The sequence below is a fragment of the Halichondria panicea genome, chromosome 14 (assembly GCF_963675165.1).
Source record: "Halichondria panicea chromosome 14, odHalPani1.1, whole genome shotgun sequence".
Classification (NCBI taxonomy): domain Eukaryota; kingdom Metazoa; phylum Porifera; class Demospongiae; order Suberitida; family Halichondriidae; genus Halichondria; species Halichondria panicea.
Genome location: NC_087390.1, coordinates 2,577,383 through 2,599,620, shown reverse-complemented (window position 1 = coordinate 2,599,620; position 22,238 = coordinate 2,577,383). Strand labels below are relative to the sequence as shown.

Below are 22,238 nucleotides of genomic sequence, written 5' to 3'. Positions count from 1 at the left end.
CGGGGAGAGGAGTGCATACCCACCAACATGATTGGGACCATGCAATTACTAATCACCTTGGTCCAGTGTGCACGGCCTCTCTATCGGAAGGGGTGTGCCTTCGCTGCTACCAAGGGATGTTTACCCCACCCGTACAAAAGGAAACAACTCCTGTAACTAAGAAGTACATTCCTAGATGCATGTACAAAGTCATAATCCCTATACTACCCACACAGTAAGTTGTATATTTTTTTTTTTTATCATTGTATCAAACAACCAGTTTCCACCCTGGCTGTTCTACACTCTGAAACCTTTCAACTGCTTACCTCATCAATCTGTATAAGTCGGCTTAACAATTTTTCTACAATAAAGTGAGTTTTACATTGGATAGTTAAACATGACGTCCTGTCTAGCTAGCTCTAGCAACATGGGGTCATCAAAGAACTTGGAGATGGACACATCCTCTGACAGGCCCTAGAGAGAGAGTGTGTGTGTGGGGGGGGGGGTGGAGTCAGTGGGTAGGGGTTCTGGTAAAGGTCCACACAGTACCAAGTAAAGTCAATGTGTCATGTAAGGTGTGGGGTTTGGTAAAGGTACAAGGTATACATATACCAAGTATTTATTTCTAAGTTCAAAAAACTCAAAACCAACACTCTGTTCCCCTAGTCTCATGAATCAGCCGCCTTTCTTTTGGGAAAGACTGTCTGAGCACTTTAGTCCAGAGGTCATTGCACAATGGAATGTTAGATTACGTCAGTGTCAAAACCAAAAGATTATTTGAAAAGCATGTAAAAGGTCAACCGCGAACGCTTGACTTAGCTATGAACTTTTGTTTAGTTTGCTCCAAGAACGTTGCTAAAAGAACAAGTAAGAAGGTTGCACAGCAATAGTGCAGTCAATTCAACTTACTATAGCTCCTTGACTGCATGGCTAACAGTAGCCACAGTTAGGCTGACTAGCGCTGCTATAAAATTAATGCGTCCTACTGCATACGCTTCTTGTCATTCCTTTAATTTAGTAAATCCTTGATCTGATTGGTCAGGTCGGAATTCCGAAAAAGTTCAAACTAAAGTGCTCAGACGCTCTAGGGAGCGGCTGATTCATGAGACTATCTGTTCCCCTAGTGATAACCCCCATACAAGAACGTGTATACGTAGAGGTTAGTAGCATACATACACATTCACACACACACATACATACACATTCACATACATAATGTGGCACGTTACATAATAAATTATTATTAAAACATACATGTAAAGTCAGTAAAATTTGGAAATAAAGGGATTTCCGACAATGCACATCTGCTGGTACGTAGTTGGTTTACTATTCCCATGCACACTTAGATAAAGAGGTTGTTAAAGTCCACACACCTTTCTCCTCCTTGTTTTGATCATGAACTCCCTGGCGAGGTGCGGGGCGGGCTGTGGCTCCAGGGGACGAATCACTATGCTCTTGTCAAGTTGGTCTCCGGGGACAATCTACAGGGGTGGGAAACACTAAAGTATAGAATTATTGCAAGATTGTCTGTTTGTACGAATTATTATACATACGTACATCACGTCCAGTAACATATGAATATTTTATAACAATTGATCATGAAGGGCCTAGGAAAATAAACACATGTCAACAAGTGGGCAAACAAACTCCCCAAAATAGAGTTTACATAACACCCTAAGCATACATCCTAAGGCCCAGATTACCGTCTTCTTAACCACCCACATTCACATATTGGATCTCTGTACTTGTAAGAACACACGGACCTGAAATACTAAATTGAAACTGAACTGGTCACATATTGGTCCCATAATAGTTTCCAATGCACAGAGGTACTTCATTACAAATGCTTCCCCCTCCCTCCATATTCCATATGCAACCCACCTGCCAGTGATGGAACACAGAGAGACAGAAAGCCTGTCCCTGTGTGTGTGTACGTAAGTCAGTCTCAAAGCCAAACGAATCAATGGCCGGAATGAACGCTTTGATTGTGTAGAGAGGAGAGCCTGGGATGGGTGCGTCCTGGGTCACATGACCTCGTCGCCGTGCCAACACAGTGTAGACAGAGGACACACAATCGGCTGGAGCTTGCACCTCCACAAAATAGTAGGGCTCCATCAAGCGAGGAGTAGCCTATAGTGTGTGTGTGTGTTAGTGTAGGTATATCGTATGATAATAGTGGGTATATTTTGAGGGTAAGCAAAAATGCCTATAGAAAGGTTTCATGGATTTAATTTTCATGGAATAGCGCCTTAATGCAGCATGCATGCATACAATATTAAATTCGTGGTTATAAATGTTCGCGATTCATGCCTAATGCACGAAAACTACGACCATTCATACCCTCGAAATATACCCGCTATAATTATGGTAGTAAATGGATAGAAGTCAAGCTAAAATCCATATACAGTGTACATGTACATGCATGCAATTAAGATTATGACTCATTAATCACTTCAACAATTGAGCCATTAAAGCAAAGCACAACAACTGTGGGGGTGAATTACAGGCTTGACAGCCAAAACATAAGTATGTACATACCATGAGGAATGCTGAGTAAGCGACCCTTCTAGCAGTGGGTATGATCTGACCACCCCCTCTGTGGATGGGCTCACCAGCGATCACAGCATCGAGGATCTTGAACTTGACATTACGGATAGCTGTACGTGTGTGTGTGTGGGGGGGGGGGGAGAAGGTGTCTGATAACCATGTGCTCCAACAATTATCGAATGTACATATAATTATTCGTATATCCCTCAAGTTCACATAATTTATTACTTCCACTGTAAACATCAACAAGTGTTAGATTACTAACTATTGCAAACCAAGGGTTAAGTATAACTCACGTTCGTCACAGAGTGGCCCCTCCCTGGTGCCCCACTGGAACCCCTGGATGATGGACTCACGCACAGAACCAAGAAGACTCTTGTCAACCTGCACCAGCATACAAAATGTGGGTGGTCAGCTACTATAGGCTTGAATCCAGGCCGATTAAAATACGGCCTGCATTCACACAGGAACAAAGTTAATGATATTCGCGCTAACATTAGTGAAAGCAACCACACTTGTGGTGAATAGTACATGCACTTTACTTCTGTACTTTTTTGCACTCAAAAAGGGTAATTCCCTAATTAGGTTTGTACTGTATTCCCTAATGATATTATTTTTCATTCGCAGGAAATTTCGATCCCTACTAAATTATTTAGTAGGGATCGAAATTCCCTGTGAATGAAAAATAATATTAATATCATTAGCATTTGGGTTGTTGAAAGGAAAACTGTTCCATCAGAGACTCATGAAAGCACCTCACCTCAGAAGGCAGAGTGTCATCCACCAGAATGTTGGGTCCGGTAGCCTCCGGTCCAAACGCCCAGATAGAGCGAGCTGCCAACAAGTCCCAGTCGTATTTGCTCTGGAAGAACTCTCCAATCTTCTTCTTGCTCCAGGCTATCTGTACCACCTCCCCCTCGATGTCTTCGGCCAGTCCCTTTTCCAGAGGCTCCGATATCATTGTCAATTTGTTTCTGGGAAGGGGGTAGTAAAAATGATGAAAAATTTGAATGAAGCAGCGCTGTACGCTCAAGGGGGCAGTGTCATTGCGTGCACCGAAAATAGGTATCACTGCACACTATTAATCAGAAGTCAGTAATAGCAATAACAACATTAAAACAGTCAACAAAACAGCAAGAAGCAAGACGTCTACAGATGATGAAAAAATACTATTTAAAGAGGTTCAAAGGAAAAACAAAAAATTAATAGTAGTTGCACAGTTATTGGTGAATTGGAATGTCTCTCTTAGCCAGTGTCATTGCTCCACTTGCAGTGCAGTCAGTCTCTTGCTGCACAACTTTCACCAACTTGTTACAGTTCTCCAGTCCAGTGATAAGTTCAGATCGATAATCAACAGCTCTTGTGATCAGCTGGGTAGCTTGCATTTGCATGGGTGAGCTAACAGTAGCTTTAGCAACAGTGCAAGTGCAGACTTTGGTAGTGTTTTGCAGTCCAATCACCAGCTCAGAACAGCTTCTTGATGCTTCACTGCATTCTATGGAGAGACTGACATCTCTAGTGCTTTGCAAACTATACTCCATTAATGCTTGGTCTTGGTTGAAGAAGAAATACTTGAGACTAGCTTGTTGCATAGCTAAATAATGTTAATAAATCGAAGTTTTGGTGTGTATATACATAAAATCACAGCAACCCCCACACATAACATACTTTAACCAAATTATCACACTAATCAATAAGCAGACCAAATTATCACACTAATCAATAAGCAGACCAAATTATCACACTAATCAATAAGCAGACCAAATTATCACACTAATCATATTCACTAATCAGCTGTAGAAAATCCCCTAAAACTCCCTTTGATGTGCAGGCGGCATGTGTCAAGATATACCACTCACTTCTTGTTGGGTGTCTCAGCAAAGCACTTTAGAGAGGATGTCTACCACTGTCTCACAGAAGGCCACCACCGGGTCAGCCACCTTAATGTCTGCAGGGTGAGGGGCATTCAAAACAATCACATGTAATTATAGTCAGTTGACCTACGTAAGAGCCACGATACAGGCATCTTAACTACACACTGTACCTAGCAACAATCTCACCTATCTCTGAGTACATCTTCCTGAGGTCATGCATGACACAGTCCAGGTAGAGCTCTCCCGTACCAAACACCATGTGCTCCCCAGACTCCTCCACCTACAAGACATGGGAGAGTTGCATATCGTATTATATAGCGGGTAATTTTCGTCAAATCGTGAGGTAAAATATTTTTGTATTTTTGTGGGCAAGCTGACCTCCACAAAAAATTTCCTCATGAATACGTAGGCGTGGTTTACCGGAACGAATGCAGTGCGCAGGAAAACGGAATTGTTTTCTACCGTGTTCTATCACAATTACCCGCTATACGGTACATAGACAGGAAACAACTTCACCACTGGGGAGGGAAGAGTTTAATACATGTACAAAATGTAGAATACTTAATTAAAAGTCCATGTACATTGTATGGTCACTCTCTATGGTCACTCTCTATGAACGAATGTATGCTTTTGGTTAAAGGGAAGTTTAACAACCAGAAGAATGACCGTACTGTGTGGGGGGGTACAATACGATCTGTGGTAAAATGCAAGGCCTACAAGTGCTTGTCCATTAGTCACAGGATAGACCACTTCAGCTGTATCATATGAGCAACAGGGGGAAATCCCAGGGCCACTGGCTGCTTCATTGTGCAGTATAATCCATATGGGGGATATGCATAGCAAAATTAATATCAGCCTGGCCACTTCATTGTGAAAAAAATTGTAGTTACTGTGTGGGATTGAGGACACCTTTGGGTTGTAAAATGTCCCTACTGGGAATGACTTTGCTTGGGCTTAAATAGTTAACACCAAATCCATAATTATTATGACCCCAAACTTCACTGAAACAGGTTTCACAAACTGTAAACTTCAATGTATCAATGTCTGACTGCAACTAGGTCTGTAATTTCCTACATTCCATAGCTCTTCGAGAACCCTATCACATGATACACGCTCAGATCAACTTAGGGGAACCACACTAAAGGCTACAGTACCACACGCCCACTCACGTCCTCTGAGTCGTTGATCTGTGTGATGGTGGCTGTCTTGGTGATGGTCTGGTCCACTCCCTCTATGAGCACTCAGTTACCAGCCGGCACTCGACTGATCTCAACCTGATAGCGGGCCTCAGAGATCCACAGACGACCAACCTGAGGGAACAAGGAAGCAATCAAATAGTAAAAGAGGGTGTACATGGAACAGTGTGTGTGTTGGTAGAATTTGGTATTCAAGGTACTACATGTATGTCCACTATGAGTACAATGGATATTCTCACCATAATTATACCATATAGTTTGTATATGCTTGATCACACTGGACATATAATCATGTCTGGCTAACCAAGACATGGCCATAAGAATGACTAAGGTCATGTGCTCCTGCTTAGATGTGCTCCTGCTAAGGTATAACATTTAAACCCTATGTGGCCACTAATATTAATGGCGTCTCTTTGGAATGTGCCCCACTGGGCGACTACATTATACAAATGTACATGTACATGTACATGTAGGGGTACCGCAAACAAAAACTACAAACTGCTCAAAAAAGTTCACCAAGACACAATCACTGACCTGTCCTATTTTCGAATTCTCCTCATCCTCCAGTGTGTAGTTCTCACCCAGCACACGCACCTGCTGACCACTGTACACTGGGAAGGAGTGGGTAAAGATCATCAACCAATGGTGTAGCAACATTCTTAGTGCTTACATGTTCCACTGAGCACTCTCCCTAATGCCTGGAACACTGCAGCATCGTGGTTGAGGTAGAGTTTGGTCACGTGCACCATCAGAGGACCATGAAACAGTAAGACAATGAGAACTCTCGAAACATTATCAAGAAAAGATATATAAAATTATGCTCATCTTAGGCATTACAATTTTTGGTGTACTACCAACAAAACTAGATGCTCTAAGTACATGTACAGTGTGTGCATGCCCTCCCCCCCCCCTCTTCCAAACCCACCTCCTGATCACAGGCCAGCATAGAGTCCCCTAACTCATCGTCCACAGGGCCAGTGTACGTGTGCTCTATCTGGTGGTGGGTGGAGCAAAACATGAATCACATGTGTGAAATGCCCTCAGGCTATAGTCTGACCTTGGTCTTGGCAGCAGCCACTGGAGACGGAATATGCTGCACACACCTCAACAAAACCTGGGGAAGTGAGGAACAATTTTTGTTAGTTCAAGGAAGTAAGCTAATAGAACAAGAAAAAAAAAGATTTCCATGAGCTAGAATGCAACCCTAAGGGGAAGAATGTTTTTGTGAGGGGCATAAAGTTTGGGAGAAAAAATTATGTTAACTGTACATTTTATGGCACATCCACAAAGTACACAAATTTAAGCATAACCGCTGGCAAAGGCATATAAACCTACAAATTAAGCAAGGAAGTATATAGTAGCTAAGCAACACTTCTACTAGTTTATACTGCTTACTGGTGTGCTCTCCAAAGAATCTCTGACAGACGAGTCTGAGGAGTGGTCTAATGTTGAGCCTCATCTCAGTCTTGGTCATGGCAATACCGAGCTCATCCAGCACCTACACAACACAGTATACAGGGAGAGGGGTTAAAATTGAATACTGTAACAGTGTGGCATTAATTGGGGCATTAACATCTGCTGGAAATAAATAACGCTCCTAGTTCACACTCACCTGTGGTAGTGAGTGTCCACATCTCCCACTGTCTGAGCGAATATCTTATAGAGTGGCTCCAATAAGAACTCGATAAATCTGCGGGCCTCATCCACACTAGGGGGCTTCCGAGTGAACGTACGTCTGTACAGAGGGGGGGGTACAAGTATTTAACACACACATACAAGAGTAATGTTTACAAAGTTTCGAGAACTTACTTTGTGTTGTTGAAGTAAATGTCCCCCCAAAGTCGCTTGGCAAACTCGGTAGGTGAGAAACCACCACCTGTGTGGAGGGAGGGTGAGATTGACTGGTGATGCTGTCTCAATGTACTGCAAGAATGTCTCAATGTGAGAATGGTCACACACTCTCAACTTTCAACAAAACTATATTGGCAACAAATGCACAAGAATGAAATCAACACATACACTGTACATGTACCGTATAGCGGCGGTGAAAATGTTCATATGAACCACCAAGTTTAATATTTCGTACTCAATATTAATGTGTACAGCTCAGAATGGTAACGTAGAACCTACTGAGCATTAATGCATTAATACTCTAATATTCCGCTGTACGGTACATAATTATTTTGTTGAAATTGGCCTCTTTAACACAGTATTCCTTACACAATAGACAGGGGAAATTACATAAGTGTATAAGTGAGTATTTAATGCACACGCAGTAATACAAGCACATGTACACTTTTCATTTCCTGTACTGTACGTATGACATTGTTTGTATTCGTGTGTGTATATGAATACATTATATGTTTGTTGAATATGTATTCAACAAACATTAACGTACTTCCTAATATCCTTGAAACCTGCTACACCACATCAAACAAATGCTAAGACTCAGAGTCCAATTGTTTGATGTGGTGTAGCAGGTTTCAAGGATATTAGGAAGTACGTCAATGAATATGTATAACACACTCATATTCACCAATGCTAAGACTCAGAGTCCATTGGTGCATGAGTGTGTTCTACTTGCTTGAGACCAAACACGTTTGATATAAACACTTATTGGCCATGGCAACCAGGAATGTACGTTATTTGTTGTGGTTGCTGGCCCAGTAGTTGCTGGCGGCTCAGTGGCAGCTGGCCTGGTGGCAGCTAGCTTGGTGGTATGGCTGTAGCTGGCTAAATCCCTACATGTACATGTAGGGATTTAATGTGACACTTAATGTGACCACCGAGCCAGCTATACCACCGAGCCAGCTACAACCGAGCCAGCTGCCACTGAGCCGCCAGCAACTACTGGGCCAGCAACCACTGGGCCAGCAATTACTGAGCTTCCTACCAGAGGAAATTGCCTAATTGAACACTTGTGGTGTTTTGATAGCTCTAATGGTACAGATCTACACTGTATTGTTTGTAACTGTAGCTCTCACCGTAAGCATCAGTGTAGATCCTAGCAAATGACCCCAGTGTGAAGCAAAAGCCATACTGACTGGATGCAAAGCAGACGTTGCCTAGGAGAGGTGAGACGATAGACCCCTCCTCCTTATCGGAGTAGATGCTCAGTAGACGGTTGACCTCGTCCACTATGTGTTTGAGCTTAAAGTAGGCGTCAGTGGGAGGCAGCTTCAGCTCCAAGATCAGCCGGTCAATCTACAAGGGAGGGAGTACTTAACATGTGCATATAATTATTACACATTACGCAGCAGTTTCGTTTCCTAAAGGCTAGAAACAGAAGTCCACAACCAGAGTCTGGTTGCAACCTTTTGTTTAGGAAATGAAACTCAGTCTGTTACCAGAGTATGCACAAACTTCTTACACAGTATATACATGTATGGGTAACGGCTAAAGGGATTCCATTGCACATGTATTCACACATTACAGTGGAGGAATGTCCAGCAGCATTCCAAACGGAGCTATTACATAATTATGGTCCGTACTTCCTGTTGCCATGCACAACATGATTATTCCAAGTTTTGTATAAATACACATTCATATACTTCTTGGAAGTCACAGAAAGTAACATAAAGAGCTAACACATACAAGCTCAGTAGTTAGCTAGAGTGCACCAACAGTAACACCAAACAAGAAATTACTACACAAGAGATGGATAGTAAGAGAAACGTTGCAGCAAAGAAGACTGTTTTTAAACCAGTGCAAGAGAGCTCACTGCAGGACAATGCTCACCATGGAAATGTGCAAAATGTTGTGTTGCTACATGTAGCAGCTAATTCAGAAATGGTGATTGGAGTGAAACTACCTCTATGTAAATTGATTGCTCATCCAAACACATTAGTGCAAGAAACTGCAGCTACAACACTGCAAGACACTGCACTAATTGATGTGCAAGATGGACACACTCCCGAGCAAGAAACTAACCCCTCCTCCAGTGGAGTCATGGTGCTTGAAGGACTTGAAATACGAGTAATAAGATAAACATTGACAATTAACTTCATTTGCATCCACAAGCTAAACGTAAAATGAAGATCATCCTTTTTTGTGTTTACGGCAAATCGCACACAAGTCATGTGAATGTTACGTACTATATTTTCTTTGCAAGTGGCAATTCATTAATTTTCTGCTCACATGGAAAATGCTAACTTTAGCTGGTTGGAGCTTACCAGCTCTACAGCATAATATAGATAGAAGCACTTTTTAACAATGATATACAACTTTATGAAGGTCGAACCTGTTTCCTGATATGGGGGGGGGGGGGGGGTATCAGTACTATGACAGGCCATATGATTGGATTATTCCAGAAAGCAGAATAAATTGTGTTTGTGTACATACAAGATGATCAAAGTGAACAGGGATTGGGGGTTGGTAGATTACTTCACTGCCTGCCTATCAAAAAATAAAGGAAAACTCCTTCATTTTTCATCCACTAGCCACATCAACTATGCATCAAAAAAATAATATTATGTGCTCAGTTGGTGTGGGAAGTATGCATGGAATTGGATGAGCAATTACTGTAAGCTAGGCTTGTTGTAGTGCATTTCTAAGACGATAGTATACTGTATAGCAAGTAAACTTTGGTGGAATGACCGTTAAAAAAGTTTTTTCCGATTTAATTTTGCGGAATAGCAGCCTTTTCAGTGGCGTGTCTAGGATTCTTATCAGGGGGGTTCCAATGGCATGGCAAGGCTCAAGCGGGACAAACTCTGCATTTTACCTGTCATAACTTCTGTGAAACAGTGAGCATGCGCATTAAAACATTACATAATGCCTAAAAAAAGGGTCAGCACTCCTTAGAGACAGTTAGCATGCGCTGGAGGTTTAGAGAATACAAATGCACTTGTACCTCTTGTTCTGTGAGCAGTGTGTCTGTGTACCATAGCTGCAGCAAAGAAAAACAAGTTCTTTAGAAGGCCACTTTTAGGATGTGTTTCACTCACATCTTTAGCCTCTCTCGTGGTTATATCAGGATGGGTCTGCTCAAGCATGCTGTCCATAAAACATGTCTGAGAGGGGAGTAGTACAGTAACAGTATTTGCCTCTGACAACAAATGAGAATAAGTAGACATGATATATAAGGTGTGTTCCTATCTGAAAAAAACAGTAGGTAATTCGACACCACACCACGATTCTGTGGTGTCGCATTACTTAGTATCCGTCAAGTGGTGCTGCTGACTATGTTATGAAACTAAAACTTAGAACAATAAACAATAAACACTACTAGACAACTAAGCAACTGGTTTAAAATAAACCAGTTCCCCAGATTCTAGGGGACTCAGTTTTTTCGTATGTGCACCCTCAAGTCTAGCAAGCAAAGAGCATTGATATATTGGCAGTTGAAGCACAGACTTACACTAGCATTGTTTTTAATTACACCCACTCATCTATCACCAACAACCATTAACCACACGGGAAATGTCACATACATTGTAAGTACTGAATGTTTGTAAAGCCTAGCTCTCACCATATAAGCATCAGTGTAGATCCTAGCAAACAACCGCAGTGTGAAGCAAAAGCCGTACTGAACTGGATGCAAAGCAGACGTTGCCTAGGAGAGTGAGACGATAGACCCCACCTCTTTATCGGAGTAGATGCTCAGTAGACTGTTGACCTCGTCCACTATGTGTTTGAGCTTGAAGTAGGCGTCAGTGGGAGGCAGCTTCAGCTCCGGTAAATCTACAATAAAGGGGGCATAAAGTTATGGATGTTAGGAGTCAGATAGTTATGGAGAAAAGGCAATTACTGCATGTGTTGGCAATACTTACATGCAGTATGCACTATTGTTGCATTACTCAAGGTTTCCATGGATACTGTATAGGCCTAACCACAACCCTCACAGAATGCAGATTAGACAACTAACCATAAAGTAGCCTACCATCAAGTCCATGTGTGTGTGTGTGCAGCCATATACAGCTTCTGTGCAGATTAGACAACTAACCACCAAACCGTGTGTGTGTGTGCAGCTGTAACTGAACCACTGGTCAGTTATATCATAGATTGAAGAGTTAGAGGGATAGGAAACGGTTGGTATCTCGAGTAACATCCGCGCTACGCTGCGGTTTAATCGAGGCCATCACAACAATATCTATTTCTACACTCAGTGCATAATAAACTACAAGTAACTGTGCTTAGTCACTTATATTTCAAGGTCTATATACCTATTGTAGTAGTCATAACCAGCATGCTTACACGTTACATGTTCCAATAGCTCTAAAACAGCCTTGGGAACATATAACTTTATTGGAAAGTCTCTTTTTACTGGGTGTGGTCAGTAATTAGCAAGTACTACACGAGGCTCATGGACTAGGCGTGTTATAAATTGCTGAAAGAGATGATGTCTCGAGGAAACACAGCTTTGGGAGTTACCCGGCAAAAATGTACTTAATAGCCTCGTAACGCGGATAATTTTCGAGGCTCCACTGCAGATTCAATGTAAAATCATCACGTGCACCACTCCGTTTCCTATCCCTCTAACTCTTCAATCTATGGTTATATACAGCTTCTGTGAGGGTTGTGGTTAGGCCTATACAGTATCCATGGAAACCTTGAGTGATACAAAAATAGTTCCTCGGATTTCAGGTCACTCAATAGTGGAATAACATCCCCATGGCACTTTAATCGGTACTCACACCAGTCATTCCATACAAAAATAGTGCATACAGTACACATGTACATGCATGTGGGTTGTCCACAACAACAATAATTATTGTCAGTATAATCAGTCACCGGTGGTAGTGTGCGTAGTGTCCACATCTCCGACTGTATGAGCGAATATCTTATAGAGTGGCTCCAACAGGAACTCGACAAAGCTGCGGGCAGCATCCACTAGTACTGGGAGGCTTACGAGTGAATGTCTGTACGGGGGGGGGGGGGGAAGTATCTAATACACACTTATATACTGGAGTACTTTTTGTACTGTATAGTTTCAAGAATCGTAAAGTTTCAAGAGCTTACTTTGTGTTGTCGTAGTAAATAATGTCCCCCAAAGTTGCTTGGCAAACTCGGTAGGTGAAAAACCACCACCTGTGTGGGGAGGGGGAGATTGATGCTGTCTGGGGGAGTCATTTTTTCCAGGGGGAAGTCATTCGTGACTAGGAGTCAGTGACCGGGGGAGTCATTTATTCCTAGGCATGAGTGACCGGGGGTCACTGGTGACTAGGTAAGAGTGACCGGGAGTCATTATTTGGGGGAGTCACTCGCGCCTATGACACCGGTACATGCATGTGGGTTGTCCACAACAACAATAATTATTATCAGTATAATCAGTCACCTGTGGTAGTGTGCGTAGTGTCCCATCTCCCATTGTATGAGCGAATATTTTATAGTGGCTCCAACAGGAACTCGACAAAGCTGCGGGCAGCATCCACCGGGAGGCTTACGAGTGAATGTCTGTACGGGGGGGGGGGGGGGGGTAAAGTATTTACTACACACTTACTGGAGTACTTTTTGTACAGTATAGTTTCAAGAATCGTATAGTTTCAAGAACTTAATTTGTGTTGTTGTAGTAAATAATGTCCCCCCAAAGTCGCTTGGCAAACTCGGTAGGTGAAAAACCACCAACTGTGTGGGGAGGAGGAGATTGATGCTGTCTCAATGTAAAAATACATGTAACCCGGCTACACAAATAAAACCGACACTTCCCGACCTTCAACAAAAACTACTGGACATAATTATAACGGCTTTAGCTAGATATAAAGACAAAGCAGTATAAGCACAAACAGTGGCGTAACTAGCAATGAAGCAGAGAAGGCTCTTGATCTTCAAGTGTCATGTGACTCACTGAAGTTCTCACCCAGCACACACACCTGCTGACCACTAGCACTGTACACTGGGAAAGATTATTATTTTAGAGTCCTCCTCATCCTCCATCAGCAGCTAGCTCTGATCCTCACTTCTGCACTTCAAGGAGGGCGTGGGTAAAGATCGTTAACTAAACAACCTCACCAACTTGATTAGGACCATGCAATTACTAATCACCTTGGTCCAGTGTGCATGGCCTCTCTATCGGAAGGAGCGTGCCTTCGCTGCTAGACTACCAAGGGATGTTTACCCCACCCGTACAAAAGGAAACAACTCCTGTAACTAAGAAGTACATTCCTAGATGCATGTACAAAGTCATAATCCCTATACTACTCACACAGTAAGTTGTATATATATTTTTTCATCATTGTATCAAACAACCACTTTCCATCCACCCTGGCTGTGTTCTACACTCTGAAACCTTTCAACTGCTTACCTCATCAATCTGTATAAGTCGGCTTAACAATTTTTCTACAATAGAGTGAGTTTTACATTGGATAGTTAAACATGACGTCCTGTCTAGCTAGCTCTAGCAACATGGGGTCATCAAAGAACTTGGAGATGGACACATCCTCTGACAGGCCCTAGAGAGAGAGTGTGTGTGGGGGAGGGACGTGATGTCAGTAAGGTAGGGGTTCTGGTAAAGGTCCACACAGTACCAAGTGGAGTCAATGTGTCATGTAAGGTGTGGGGTTTGGTAAAGGTACAAGGTATATATATATACCAAGTTTATTTCTAAGTTCAAAAAACTCAAAACCAACACTCTGTTCCCCTAGTCTCATGAATCAGCCGCCTTTCTTTTGGGAAAGACCGTCTGAGCACTTTAGTCCAGAGGTCATTGCACAATGGAATGTTAATTGCCATTACATTACGTCAGTGTCAAAACCAAAAGATTATTTGAAACGCATGTAAAAGGTCAACTGCGAACGCTTGACTTAGCTATGAACTTTTGTTTAGTTTGCTCCAAGAACGTTGCTAAAAGAACTAGTGTTCAAGCTGGCGCTGTGCTAATGCCTCTCGCCATGTTTTTGCTTTCGCTCTAAAGTATTAGAGTGTTATTAGTTTCTATAATGAATTTTATATTAAAGTTAGCTTATCTATATAAAGTCACTGAGAAGAAATGACTTATTTACATGCATCTATTGTTGTTATTTATTGTATTATGTAGCTTACCAGGACCTCAAGAAAGAAGAAAATTGATTCTTCCAGGATCTGTAGTTCAGTGTATATAATATCTAAGAAGAAAAGACCTGTGTACATGCATATTGTTATCTATATTGTTATATGGTAGTGTTTTGTGGTTTACCAGGCCCTCAAGACAAAAATGATTCTGCCAGGAGGATCTGGATCTGGATCTTGGATATTATTTTCTCACACATGGGGAATGAGCGCGCATGCGCATTACATCCATAGGAATAATTAAAGGGTGTGTCCAAAGAGATCAATTTCACAAATGGCTACTGCTAGCTAGCTGTTTTAACAGATATTTTCTGAGTATTGTAGCTAACAAAAAGCTAGCGCTTTAGTGCAAGGCTAACTCATATGTTGAATAGAAAGTTTGTGAGGACAGATGATGCTATGAAAGATTCTGAAGAGACTGCAACAGCCTTCAATGTGAGTCAAACTAGCCATAACTCGAGAAAGAAGCTTTAGTTTGCTAATCCACGAATCAAAATCCAAGAGAACGTGGCTAGAAGCCTATAGAAGCTGTTAGTTTTCGTCGCATTGTAACCGTTGAGCAGTTATAGCTGGAATACACACACACACAGACAGACAGACACACACACACACAGTCAGCTTTACCGTATCCCTCGTGCGGCTACGCCTCGAGGCATAACAAGTAAGAAGGTTGCACAGCAATAGTGCAGTCAATTCAACTTACTATAGCTCCTTGACTGCATGGCTAACAGGAGCCACAGTTAGGCTGACTAGCGCTAGCTATAAATGCGTCCTAATGCATACGCTTCTTGTCATTCCTTTAATTTAGTAAATCCTTGATCTGATTGGTGAGGTCGGAATTCCGACCTGGCCAAAAAAGTTCAAACTAAGTGCTCAGACGCTTGTAGTTAGCTGGGTAGCTTGCATTTGCATAGGTGAGCTAACAGTAGCTTGAGCAACAGTGCAAGTGTAGACTTTGGTAGTGTTTTGTAGTCCAATCACCAGCTCAAAACAGCTGTTTGATGCTTCACTACATTCTATGGAGAGGCTACTGCATCCAGTGCTTTGGAAACTATCTCCATTGCTGACTTTGCCAAGAGCAGAATTTAAGGTATTACTTGGGCATTCAAAGTTAGCCTCCAGAACAAACATGCCTGTGAAAAATCAGAAGATTTGAAATTGTTCATCTATAACCATTAAAAAAGCTACACTTTAGGAAATTGGGCACTCAGAGTGTATCAGAGGTTTCAAAATACAATTGTAGAAATACAGTCATAGTTGCACTGTGGGGTAAGTTTAAGGCCTAACCACAGATATAAAGATTGTATGCTATTTTGCAATCTTGATATCTGCAGTATACCACCAGGCCCAAATTACTTGTCAGTAATCAGTTCCTTTTAGTCACCTGAGGTAGTGTAGTGTCCACATCTCCCACTGTCTGAGCGAATATCTTATAGAGTGGCTCCAACAGGAACTCGATAAAGCTCCGGGCCGCATCCACACTGGGGGGCTTACGAGTGAACGTATGCCTGTAGGGTGGGGATAAAAGTATTAATGTGCATACAGAGGTAGTTTATTAGCTTACTTTGTGTAAATATCCCCCCAAAATCGCTTGGCAAATTCGGTAGGTGAGAATATACACACAGGAAATGTTACATCAGTACTAAACGTTTGTATAGCCTAGCTCTCACCATAAGCATCAGTTTCCTAGGAGAGGTATAAGACGATAGACCCCTCCTCCTTATCGGAGTAGATGCTCTAGAGAACAGAGAAAGTCTGACTTAATTATCTATACAAGATGGATGTTTGATCTGGGGCACAATATGTTTATGCGCTTGAAGTAGGCGTCCGTGGGAGGCAGCGTCAGCTCCAAGATCAGTAAGTATAATGTACAAGGAAGGGGCAGGGGGTATACTTACATAAGTAACGGAAATCAAGAGCTACTGTTGTGGGAGTCCGATATTATAGAGAAAAGGCAATTACTGTGTTGGCAGCTATAGACTATGATAATACTGTACCCAATTTAACATCAACACACAGTCATGTGTACATGTGTGTAGTACTGTGTACTGATTGTCATATCCTGCCACTGGGTTGTGGTTATAGGCCAGACCGTAAGTAATACAACAGCCATTGATAATAAACCCAATAACTGTAACCACCACATACTCTTGGTATAATTTACAGATATGCTGGCCTAGCCACACAACCCAGAGCTAGCCTAACCCTTACAGAATACATATTAGACAAGGCCTAACCACCAAGCCGTGTTTGTGCCTGTGCAGCTGTACTGAACCACAAAACAATTGTCAGTGATAAGTCACCTGTGGTAGTGTAGTGTCAACATATCTCACAGTCCGAGCAAATATGTTATGGAATGGCTCCAACAAGAACTCGACAATTAAAGCTGCGGGCCACATCCACACTGGGAGGCTTACAAGTGAACGTATATACAGTACATCTGGATGGGGAGGGGGTACAGTGTACAAGTATTTATTGTTATCAACAATTGTACAAGTATTTAAAGAACTTACTTGTGTTGTTGAAGTAAATGTCCCCCTAAAGTCGCTTGGCAAACTCGGTAGGTCAGAAACAATCCCCTGCATGTGTGGGGAGGGAGAGATTGACTGGTGATGCTGCCTCAATATAAGAATGGTCTATACACAAATAAACTGACCATTTTCGACCTTCAACAACAAACAACTTTATCAGTCGTCAAGTCAGGACGCGTATATACAGTGATATTGGTATACACTGCATTGTTTTCACACCCCTTCACCACAAGCATCAACAATTTAACTCAAACTAAAGCTATAGACTCACTACACACAGGAAATATAAGCACAGTAACAGCTATAGCGTAGATCCTGGCTAACGACTGCAGTGTGAAGCAAAAGCCGTACTGACTGGATGCAAAGTTGCCTGGAGAGGTACAAGTTCTATATCAAACCTAGCTACTTCCTAGCCTCGATCACAGGCCGCACTTACTGGATCATAATTATACTGATAGAACATAAAAATTCAGATTCATGCCTATGTAAGTTAAATGTCAACAGAATTATACCTAGACCATAATTATTTTAACTGACTCAAAGTTCTGCCTTCTCCACTCTTGGCTGAATGAGGGACCCTTGGAGGTGCTGGACAACAGCTGACGGAGAGACTGTGCGTGTGTGGGTGGGGGATGTGATGGTGATGTGAGCAGGTACTCACATAAGGCTATGGAGGTACTAACTACGCCCCCACACATTGACAACTTGTTACTGGAAGGGGGGTCATAATTATAAAGTATGTATTACATACAGCAGAAGTATACAACACATATCTCGTGATTAGCCAAGCTTTTGGCATTTGGTTTTCAATGTCGTGTGTTCCCCCCAATAACTGTGACTATATAGACCTAGACCAAACCCTTCAGTTACGAGATAATTATAGTTGTACATTTAAGGTCTGTGCAGTCTCTGGTTTTTTCATCTATTATTCATTTGTATATGAATACTATAATTGTGCATGCATACATACCAGTATCACTATGCCACTTACATAGTTTAGATTTTATATCGTAGAGATTACCAAAGACTACCAAATTGATTTGAGTTGAATGTTTCAATAGTCAAAGCTAGCTATATACATGCATGCACTTGAATCCAACAAAGCTTCCATTTAATACTTTATTTCTGCATGATACGTACTTCCAATTAAGCAACTCCAGGAACACGAATCCAAGAGTGTGTTGTTATGTCTAAGATGTGTGAGCAATTAAGACTGTTGATGAGCATTATAGAGATTGCTGCTTGAGAATCCGTAAGTTGCTAAAGTGCCTCTATATTATGGTGAAGTTTATTGAGATGTTGTACATGCATATAATTATGTAGCACAAGAGCCTGTCGTATTCCGTATAGCGGATAATTTTCGGGGGGGGGGGGGCAAAACATTCGTGTTTGAGCAATATTTAGTTATTTCGTACATAGTCCAAGCATGGCTCCTTTCAGTTCGCTTACTTTCTTGAACGAAAAACACCTTGAAATATGTGTATGCCCTGCATGTCACTCACTTCCTGGCAGCTTGACGTTGCGTGGGCGGTTGCTTTTGAGCAAATATTTGTAATCTGTGACCATCTTGCTCCAACTGCTGTAGACCATCTCCTACCGTACGGGTAGAAAATTTCGAGGTGTTTTTAATTTCGTGTTTTTCGTGGGTGGATGCAGAACACGAAAATTAAAACCCGTGGAAGGCTTCGTATACGCATGCGAGATAGTGCCACACCCTAACTCCACGAAATTTACTACCTGCGAAATTTTCCAAATAAGACAGAATATTGAATTGCACGAAAATGTACACCCTCGAAATTTTCCACCCGTACGGTATCCAGGATTCAATATACAGCTGTTGACCCAATGAGATCTATTAGTGGTGACGTAAGTGTGGTGTATATTTTAATCTCAACGAGTCAAAAGTAACATACAAGAAGAAATCAGTCCATTTCCATACAACAGAAGTTAAACAAAGAGAAAGATGATATATATATTTATACATGTACTTCACAATACAAAGAGGAAACTATTCTCTTGCACAGTTATCGGTGAATCACAATGTCTCTTTTAGCCAGCGTCATCGCTCCACTTGTAGTGCAGTCAGTCTCTTGTTGAACGACTTTAGTGCATTGAACCAACTTGATACAGTTCTCCAGTCCAGTGACTAGCTCAGATCGATAATCAACAGCTCTTGTAGTTAGCTGGGTAGCTTGCATTTGCATGGGTGAGCTAACAGTAGCCTGTTACAATCTTTCATCAAAAGTGCAAGTGTAGACTTTGGTAGTGTTTTTTTGCAGTCCAATCACCAGCTCAGAACAGTTGCTTGATATTTCACTGCATTCTATGGAGAGATTGACATGCTCCATCTTGGTTGCAAGAGAAATACTTTGTTGCATAGTGTTACGAAACTAATAGCTAGCAGCTTTTATACTAATCTTTTATACTATCTAAACACCCACCCAGAGTCATCAGTAAAGCCTTCCGAGATAGAAGATATTGTTACTGTCAATGTGTTTAAATATTTTCTGTTTAGGATGCACTTTACACTAGCTAATAGCTAATTGTGTATACCCTATGCTATATGCTGAATTATTATAAAAAATAAAAAAAAAGAGACAACAAACCAGTCACAATTTTAGCTTTCTACTCTAGTGACCCTTTTCCATAATTGTTCCTGGTATGGAATCACTTTAGCTACAAATATGTAGATCTACCTCGAATAAAGGCCACACAATAACTAGTGATTTTGTACACATTGGCAGGAAACAAGAGACTTTAACCAGTGGGTTGAAGCCACACCAGTGTAGCAATTAGAATGTAAACTGTGCACACAACAATAGAGCACCCGTTGCATTAAATCAGCTGTTTTAAAATTGGTTGTTGCTATACCCACCTTTAGTGACCATGCACAGATGCATTACTGATACACACGTACATGTATATAATGAAAGCACCACGGGCAAACATGCAAAACGATTTCCTCTCTGTACACATTCCACACAATGCTGCATGTAGCTTTTAGAGAGAGCCCTATGACATGGTACTTGTACGTGCTCAGATCAAAGGTCTTAGGAGACACCAAACCAAGGGCTAAGCAGTCTCACAGTACCATACGCCCACTCACATCCTCTGAGTCGTTGATCTGTGTGATGGTGGCTGTCTTGGTGATGGTCCACTCCCTCTATGAGCACCCAGTTATCAGCCGGCACTCTCGACTGATCTCAACCTGATAGCGGGCCTCAGGGATCCACAGACGATGTCATCTTGAGTTGAATGATGGTTGTCTTGTCATGTTACACCACCACACATTCAATGGGTGGGGCAATGGGTCCGGATGATAAGGGGTCAACTCAACCAATCTAAGAACTCGACCATGCTAAGGGTGCTCTAACATATTAATGTGCTCACCTGTTGAACTGTGTGAAAACGAGGTTCCATATCTCGAGGACGTTAGGGTGGTCAGGTCACGTCAGGGTGGTCAGGGTAGTCATGACGAGCTCAGGCAATTCTTTATAACCCACACGATCGTAACGGATCTCCGTACACGAACCCACCGAACCTGTAGGGGGAGGGGCAGCATATGTAATGTAACAGACGCTCTTGTATTAATAATAGCACAAGTCATGTCGTACGTTATTCAGTTTATTTGCAATTGCACTTCATTCATTTGTTTTTGCTCACCTTGTTGATGCAGAGTGTAACAGCCAGTCTCTCTTGAACTGCATGCTTTAACAATCTCTCCGTGTTAGTCATCACCTGTTATATAGTATGCTCGTTCAGTACAGGCGTACGATTGGAGGGTAACACACAATGTATATACATACATGCAATGCAGGTGAGGAGTTTCCCAGAATGCAAGTTCGTGCATATACAAGATGATTAAATTGAACAGGAATTAGTTATTCACTGTGCGTATAGCAACACTCTCACCTATAGCTATCTCTGAGTACATCTTCCTGCATGAGGTCGTGCATGACACAGTCCAGGTAGAGCTTTCCCGTACCAAACACCACATGCTCCCCAGACTCCTCCATCTACAAGAAATCTTTGCACACATGGGCAGGAAAAAATAGTCTTAACTTCACCACTATAATTATAATTGCAGTAGTAAAACTAAAAGGAAGTGATTGCTAACACACACTATGTAGAGAGGAGGAGACACAGTTTATTCTGTAATGGAACTAAAAGGTCAAAAATTGTGGTTGACTATTGTGGGCAATAAACACAATTGGAACTATGCTGTGTATTACCACAAAGAGGCAGTTCTTAGCACAGCTTAAATGTTGTTTGCTAACCCTTAGTGACCAGTAGAGCCGGAGAGGGTAGGACTTGTTGACCTTTTTGACATCTTAGGGAGCTCTGATGGATTCACTGGCTCCACGGCGATCTTTATCACAGACTGAGTGTTGAACTTGAGAGGACGGACTATATGATATCTGAGCCTGTGCATATGTGAGGGGGAGGGGATGAGTATATAATTTTGACTGCTTAATACTGATTAGTGTTATGCTGTTAGCAGGTAATCACTAAGTCAGGATAGAGGACTGTTGGATGTTGTCTTAAAACGCCCACACACCCTATAGCTGCAGCCATATTGACATAAATCTGTATGATCCTGGTATAGATATTCAGGACATCAGATCTATACACGGAATTGAGTTCCCTCTTAGCTTTTAAATCATCATAATGATTTAAAAGCACCCTATAAAAGCAGAGTTACAAACATTCCATGCAGTCTATATACAGTACTATAACATAGGCGGAGGATTGACTCGAGCTTTGGGACACTATAATTTATAGATACGTATACCTCATGCCCATGTTCTAACTATAACATAATGCAACGCAGCCTGAAATAGATGAATAACTGGCATGCAATTGATCTATTATAGCCTCGTGGAACAGCTACTATTACTTTATGTTTTATTGCTAAGCGCCAAACTAGAATTACGGTTTTTTTCTTGTTCTATATTTTGTGGAACTGCATGTAATTAGTAAGCCGGCATGAATGACCATACATAATTCATTGGGCCCCACGTGCACACTAGCGACTTACACATGATTTTTCTGTTTACATGTGCTTCATGTTTGTATCACACGTCGCTCGGTTGAATCAAATAAACTTACTTGAAGTCGCTCGATTG

At 41.8% G+C, this 22,238-nt stretch overlaps 1 pseudogene; it reads right to left on the bottom strand.

Moving 5' to 3' along the window:
* Positions 1-305: 305 nt before the first annotated feature.
* Positions 306-21,535, bottom strand: LOC135347559 (116 kDa U5 small nuclear ribonucleoprotein component-like; annotated as a pseudogene).
* Between the last annotated feature and the right edge of the window lie 703 nt (positions 21,536-22,238).